The sequence below is a fragment of the Phoenix dactylifera genome, chromosome 10 (assembly GCF_009389715.1).
Source record: "Phoenix dactylifera cultivar Barhee BC4 chromosome 10, palm_55x_up_171113_PBpolish2nd_filt_p, whole genome shotgun sequence".
Classification (NCBI taxonomy): Eukaryota; Viridiplantae; Streptophyta; class Magnoliopsida; order Arecales; family Arecaceae; genus Phoenix; species Phoenix dactylifera.
In genome coordinates this window covers 14,174,935-14,183,413 of record NC_052401.1, presented here as the reverse complement: position 1 = coordinate 14,183,413, position 8,479 = coordinate 14,174,935, and positions in this window count along the sequence as shown.

The following is an 8,479-nucleotide window of genomic DNA, read 5'->3' as shown; positions in this document are numbered from 1 at the left end:
CCACTCAGGCAGCGGAGCTCCTCCCTTTCGGCCGACGGTCGCCCCCGGGTCCAATTTCTAGCAACAAATAGAAACTCTCTAAAATAAACATTTAGTCTATAGTGATAAACAGAAGTACCACAAAAATAAACACAAACTTCATCCCCAAGCCTATAGTCATGTTAGGCCTCACACATGATAAACAACAAGAACGGGAGATAAACCATCGCAGAATAAACATAAACCTTTTCAAAATAAACACAAACTGGCCATGAATAAAAAAAAAAAAAGAGTTCATTGCCTTCTTTGTTCCCTTGTAAAAATAAACACAAACACTTTTAGAGTGGACAAAAGCCCCTTCAAAATAAATAGAAACTCTCCAAAATAAACATCTAGTATGCAGTGATAAATAGAAACACTGTAGAAATAAACATGAACTCCATCTCCAACCCATAGCACTTTAGGCTTCACCCATGATAAACAACAAAAAAAGGAGGATAAGCACTAACTTTGGATGAAATAAACACCAACTATCACAGAATAAATATAAACCTCTCCAGTATAAACATAAATTGGCCATGAATAAACAAAAACAAGCATAAGATCTCATTGTTTTGCTTTCTCCCTTGCAAAAACAAACAAAAATACATTTAGAATAAATGCAAACCTCTCTAGAATAAATAGAAACTCTCCAAAATCAATAACTAGTTTGCGACCATAAATAAAAACATCGTAGAAATAAATACAAACTTTACCCCCAACCCTTAGCTACTTTAGGCCCCACCCACAATAAACAAAAATAATGGAGGATAAACACTAACTTCGAAAAGAATTAACACAAATTATTGCAACCTCTTTAGAATAAACATAAACTAGACATGAATAAATAGAGACAGATATGACTGTTTATTGCCTTCCTCTCTCCCCTCGAGATTTCTTACCAAACTTAACACAAGTCATCTACATGTAAGATATAAAATTAATTAGTTTGTTGCATGAGACTACTAAAAAAAGTAAAGAAATAGAATTACCTCTAATTAAGTTCAAGTCAACATGGAAAAGTATGATATTGATTCAACTGATTATCCTATTGAAATGTATGTGATGTCTAATCATTGTGAATTTTGGGATGATCATCATAAGGAGTATTATTCTATGATAAGGGATTAGAGAATTTGTAAATAAAAATTGCAAGAAAAAAATGTGGTGTTCATGAGCTAATCAGCGTTAAATGTCAAAAATCATAAATATGAATTATGTATTGATAGTCTTTATGAAAAACAGTCTTGGCACATTCTAAGAGGATGATGTCTACTAACATCGAGTGGTGGGATCTCCAATCTATGTTGCCTTTGCTCACCCCGCTCCCAATTAAAGTAAAGAAAAGGGTGACCATTTTCGTTTTCCCTCACTTGACCTTATTATCAAAAGAATGTTGACATATCAATTTACCTCCTGTAGTATTATTCATCATATTGCACCTTTGAATCTAAAGCAAAAGTTGATAGGATGATAAATGAAGCTAATGAAAATAGAGCGGCTTAATTTAAGACTGAAAATATTTAACTTCGTGATCAATCAATAACTTATAGAGAAGCACATATATTTGCATTTTACATTATGTTCCTACTGCCTGAATTTACCATATTATTAGGGTTATTGATTAACTAAGAGGATTGCTAGGAGATAACAAATATTGTATATTAATTATAGAAGAGTGCTCAGTCTTATATGCATTAGTACAAGTACCTAGCACATACAACTAGTCCTTAAATGCTTAATCACCAAAACTAATATGAGAAAAGGAAATCACCGAAAACCCAATAAGGTTGAGTTCCGAAATATTAGATACTATGGGAACATGCTTAACAAACTAAAGAAGTAAAGAAAAGCAACTAGACAAAGGATCGCTGACACTTAAATAGCGACTAAGAAAGAGAGTCACATGCAGAATTGTGTTGGTTAAGCCTATAATCCCAAAAATAGGCTGGTCAACATTGATGAGATACCTAGAGGAAGAGAAGCAACATGTAATGGAGTAATGAGCCAATTCCTAGATCACCTCTCATACATTAGTCTAGTGATATGACAATAGAAATCATTTCAAAAAAATGCACTAAATGAAGTTAATCACATAGACTTCCATTAGATGCAAGTTGCATATTTTGTTTTCAAGTCATTCGCTAAAAAATACAAAGATAACCATCTTAAATGACAATATAAATTAATCAAAATTGGAAGATTACAGGAAGATGTATGCAAAATTGTTACCTCTGGGCTACCAAAATAGCGCAGAGGGGAAGAGAGGTGTCTTTTGGTGGGGACGAAGAAGGCGCTTTTGATGAGAGGTGGGAGGTTCAACAGAGAGAGAGGGTTCCTTCCAGTGAAGGAGAGAGAGGTACGAGAGTTGAATGGGGGCGAGAGAGAGAAGTGGGGGGTTGGGCTTCCTTCCGACAAGAGAGAGAGGTGGAGGGTTGTAGTTCTGGCAAAAGAGAGAGAGATAGAGAGATGGGGGATTGGGGTTCTAGCGAAAGAGAGATAGAGATAGGGGGTTGGGATTTCGGCAAGAGAGAAAGAGAGATGGGGGGTTGGGGTTCCGGTGGGAGAGAGGTGGGAGGTTGGGGTTCCGGTGAGAGAGAGAGAGGTGGGAGGTTGGGGTTTTGATGAGAGAGAGAGGTGGGGTTGGGGTTCCCACAAGAAAGAGAGAGGAGAGAGGGTTCAATAGGGGGACAGAGAGGTGGGGGGTTGGGCTTTCTTCTGGCTAGAGAAAGAGAGGTAGGGAGTTGGGGTTCTAGAGAGAGAGATGGGGGAGGGTTCGACGTGGGCGAGAGAGAGATGGGTGGGTTCAAATGTGGAGAGAGAGAGAGAGGGTAGTTGGTTTCAAAGCAAGAGACCGAGGGATGAACCGCATATGGCCTCTTGTCCCATCTCATCAAATATCATTTCTTTTCCTTCCCAAATAGCTAACATGAATGTTAAGTGGACTGCTTATTGCTTTGTGATTCATGCAGATCGGATGGTGAAGGAGTCGACCGAATTTGGGCCCAAATCCTTTCGAAAGTAAACTAGTCTCTCTCTCTCTCTCTCTATATATATATATATATATAAAAGGAAGTTAAGATATTAACAAGATGCTATTTTCTTAATCTAAATTCAATAGTGTTCTTTCGTGTTATCATATAATATTTAATATAGTACAAGATAGTAATCCATGAGATTTACCCTAAAATATTGTTGATCAATTTGGTTGTTTTGGACAGATTCGAATATAATTCAAGAGGAAGATATGTTACATGTAGTCTATAATACAATTTAACTTTTGGAGGGCATAACTTCCTCAAAACAACTATTTGTTAGCAACATTCTAATTTTTAGGTATCAAACTGACTATCTTAACAAGAATCATAGCCTGAGCCAAGGAACCAACAATCCATTAGGACTCGTTCTAATGGCAATTTTGAGGTCGTTTGCTTTTCTAAAATATTTAATCAATCTTTATCATTTTTAGTATCATTAGGGTGTATCTCTTATTTTAAGAACTTACAATGGAAGACAAAGTTATGTAGGAGAAGACATGTAAGTTTTTCCTTGGATTTAGCTTAACTTTTATTATTTTTTGAGTGTATTATGTCTTTTGGTCTGTTGTTTGGTAGGTATTATGATGGAAAAGTTGTTTAACTTTTTCATTGACCAACTTAGCTTTGTTCTTATGCTTCTCTAGCTAGCTAAATTATTTTTTCATGGATAGCATTTACCTATAAAATAGAAAAAAAAGTCTTACCCCACCTAGAAGGTGGGTAAGTTATTTTCCCAGTAACTGGTAAAGTAATCATTTTATTTTGTTCCTAAAATACGCCTAAGCCTACAATAATATAATATATAAGAATACTTATATAATAAATGGTATTATAGAAAATATGGATAGATCTTAGCAACTTACTTGGAAAATTAGTGATACAAAAGAGCATGGGTAAATTATTTTTCTATCTAAATATTGCTTGAGAAACATTTACCCAGAAAAATATAGATTTTCGGGTGAGTTTTTTACCTTCCAAAGAATGGGCCATGCTACTGAGGTGGTAGCTCAGCGGAACGGGCTCTTACTTCCAACCAAGTGATTCCGAGTTCGAAATGTACGGGTGTCGATTAAATTGAGGAGACCGGATGCTTCCTGCTCGGACACGGGGTTTGGAAGGGCTACTGGTCCGCTAGTAGTCTCGGTAGTGCCAGGTGTGACATACTGACACGGAAGATTCGTGCCGGAGCCCAGAGAGGTCACCGAGCTGGGCCCATGGATGGAGAGGGTATGAGTAAAACCGGCCGGGGTGCCTAACACACTGTCATTTCTGCCTGCATCGAAAACTCTCCAGGCAGGGTGGGGGTTGCTATGCGGGGGTGGGCTTGTCCCTTCCTCCCCCGTTCCCCTTTTTCTAAGCAAAAAAAAAAAAAAAAGAATGGGCCATTAACTCAAAAGAATTCCAGCGCTGCTAGGAGAGTCGATCATTACTAGTACAAAAGGCCCTTGTGATCCCAAACTTGTACATTGGTCGTCTAAGAGTAAAGAGGAAGACAAATATTGCTAACTAGTATAGTCGGTAAAGTTCTATGAAAGTTGGTACTAAGAATATAGAATTATGTCCTAACCTAAACACAATTTTGACCACGATTTCTCTTATCCTACTTCTCAAAAAAAGAAAGAAACAAAAAAGCAAAGAGTGAAGAATGCTAGTGCTCTCACATTTCCATACAAATTTTTCTTGTCTTATGTTATTGTGATTCAAGCCAAGGAGTTCAAACAACGAATCACAATAGGATAAACTTTTGCCGAGAGAGGCTGAAATGACAGAGAAGCTCCATGAAGCAGAGAGGAAGCTGCTAGTTAAGCTTGGAAACCTAAAAGGGAAAGAAATTTAGCCAGCATGTTAAGCAGCACGGAGCTGACATTGGCACATATATAAAGTTTTGCATCAACATCTTCGTAGGAACTTACTCCATAGTGTGATATCGACGTACCATTTTCCTCCATGTTTTCATGAGAACTTCAGCCATCGACAAAAACTAGACAAGACTGGTTTGCTAAATTTTTTTCTCTCAGTTAAGTCAATTGATGCTCTGACCTGGATCTTTCTCCAGGATCTTGGAAGGCATGCATCCATTCTCGAATCCGGTCATGGTTTGTCAGTTTTTTATGCATTATGAGCCTTTATAGCTACGTCGATTCTAGCATCTTTAGCTCAGAATGTGCTTCCTAGCTACTATAAGCATTTTCAAAGGTTATACATGCATTGACAGGCCTTGATTCTGTCAGGTTCCAAGATTTGCCAGCTAGATTATGCATGGCCAAGATAACATGATCGGAGTTTGGATGTCCTAGATCTGACATAGTTTTAAATCATATTAGCTACCTTAAAGTGAGGAAGAGAGAGGAGAAGCTTGTAGTTTTCCCTTCCATCAATCTCTGTAATGACTCCATCTTTCTTTATATCCACTTCATAGCTCTGTCGTTATTCTCCTGCCTGTTGCAACACTTACCTATCATGTTATAATCATAACATGATCAATGCAATACTTGAGGGTAAGTAGTTGTCTACGTGATGTCCACACCATGGTCAGATATAAAATTGGCCATCCAATCAGCATGATAGTTCCCAAACCATGAAGACATGGATGGCCTGAAACAACTGCAGTTGTCCAAATAATCGTGGTGGATACTTGATGATAGACTTGTCTATCCAAGACGACTGAGTCTTCCATCCAAATCAAGGGGCTCGTAGATCTTTCACCACGAGCAGAAGCCCAGTCCATATTGTTCACAATAGATCTTGTTTCAGTCTTATTCTTTGACAGAGCTATCGAAATTAATTAATCTTAGGAGTATCAGGAGGCGGGGTGTCCAAGTGAAGGAAAACAAGGTGCTAGATAGCCCATTCGTGTTCTGTTTGATGATCAGTTATTTGAGAATGCATGTGGGGAATATATAGTTAGTAAAAGAGAAGTAATTTATCGTAAGATTTTGGGATGGATAAGGCTCATTCTATATATATATATATATATATATATATATATATCTTTAATGGAGAACATTAACATTATGGTAATTGGAGATTTTGGGGTTTCTTATTTGATTTTTCACATGAGGATCTACTTCTAATTTGATCTTTGGAGAGCCAATTTATCTCCACCTTTATTTTTTTCAATTCATGTGCCTAAACAGATATAATTCAACATATATCCTGAACATTCTTTGTGAGAATTGGCCCAATTGAATTCATCTCGACAGCCATGAACAATGGTCACATTTATATCCTATGGCTGGGCCAGAATATTAGCTTAATAATAATCAAAATGCCAACATATAACCTCCATTAGCAGGTATCGATATGCCAACGTTTAACCTCCACTAGCAAGGTATTGATGCACCAGTATATAACTCCACTGGCAGGGTATTGATGCACTAGTTCATAATCCCCACTGATGGGGTATCGATATACCAGCGCATAACTCCCATAATAGGAGATGTTCAATAAATAAATACTATACTTTAAGTTCCTAAATCATAAATCACGAATTCAATATTTTCGACCATGCATCATCATAATATTTTGCAATAAGCATATTTATTAATAAAATAATATTCATCAAATTCCTGCATCATGAATAGTATGATTCAAATTTATTAATATAATAATCTTATAATTTGCTGATAAATCTAAAAAAAGGGTTATATTACTTACCTTGCGAACGAAACCAAATTATAGGTTAAAATAATTTCGACAATCTTTCTTAGCATCTAAGACTTCATCGAGCACTCAATTGAAATCTTCGGTGAGCACCATAAGCCAAGGCCGTTGGAAGTTAAGAGGATATGGTGGTCTTTAAATAGATATTAGATGATAGTTTTCCTAGCTCTCATAAAAAGATGAGATGGAGGAGGAGTCTGTCTCCTACTCCAAGTCAAATAAAGTGCTATCTCTTTTTTTCGTCTCCTGTTCCTAGTTAAACAAGGCTCTATCCCCTCCCCTTTTTTTCCATCTCTTACTCCAAATCAAATAGGATACTATCCTTTTTTTCTCCATCTTCTACTCCAACTCTTTCATCTCGACTGGTTAAGTGGACTAGGTCCAATGCCTTATTAGTTAGGTTGGACGTTGTACTGCCTGAGTTTGGAATGACATGTGTATAAATCAAAAGATAGGCCTTGCATGATCTCTAGGGCATTGCTCTAGGGTTTATACGGCCGTGTCATGTGGTCAACCTAGGTGACAGGTTCAGGGTGTGACAAAGATGGTATTAGAGCCAGGTTCAAGATTCTGGAGCTTAGGATAGTTACTGAGAGTGGGGTAGAATTTAGGTTATGATTAGGTATCTTAAAATTCTTATTACTTGAAGACCATTAAATTAATTTATGATTTTCTCCTATGGATATATATTATGGTTCCTAGGGCTTTTCTTAGGCTAAGTGTAGAAGGTTTGCACAATTTTAATTTTCGGCTAAATGCACCAAGCCTAGTTCCAAGAGACGTATCTTCAAACTTAAACCACCAATATATGATGGTATATTTTGAGTTGATATGCTAGGTATTCTATTAATATTTTGAATTATTTTGGGAATGTAATGTTGATATGATCATAGAATGTGATAACAATTTCAATTTTATTGAAAGTTATTTTAGGATTGCTAAAAAAAAATCATCTTGCAAACTATGGATGTGATTCAGAATTGGGGGAATTGGAAGGGTTTAGTTGTTTTGAGAATGGAAAAAAGGTAACTGAGAGAAAAAAATAGGACTATTACTAAATGGATAAAATAGTTAATAATTATCATGGATAATTTTTTATGATGTTTTGAGTGGATCCTTTACAAGATCATGTATGTTGTAATCTTGCAAATAGGAATATTCTTCTTATTGGTGAAATTGATTTCATTGTGAATCATACTGCCTATGTCTTGGTGAGGTCTCTAATAGAGCTTTAAACCAGATTACTAGATTTTTGTGAGTTGATCATGAATCTTGTACCATCATTGGTGAAATACTAGTGGAATTTTAGGATAATTATATTTAAAACAAAATAAGAGGCTTAAATGAGTTTAACCTAAAAGAAAAGATTCGAGATGGTTGAATATGCTCATGAGTAAGCTAATCTGGGATCTTTCAATTCATTGGAGAATAAAGTTAATATTCTTGAAAAAGAGAGATCAATTTCAAATTGTCTAATTGAATCGTCAAGGAAATCTAGAGTTGGATTAGCTCAAATCAAGTCTAGAATATAATAATTTGATCATCCAATGGTACAAACATGACAATTGCCTCGAGGGTTAGTCATGGTTCAGTGTACTTGGAAAGTAAGGATAAAATCTTTGCTTGGAATTTTTAAAAAAGAAATTGATCTAAGATCATTAAGGAATTTTGGGCAATGTTGATAAGAGTTGTGCAACAAGTTGCACAACAAAAGTGTGGTGGATTGAGTCATTTAGAACTAGTCAAAAATATTGATTATG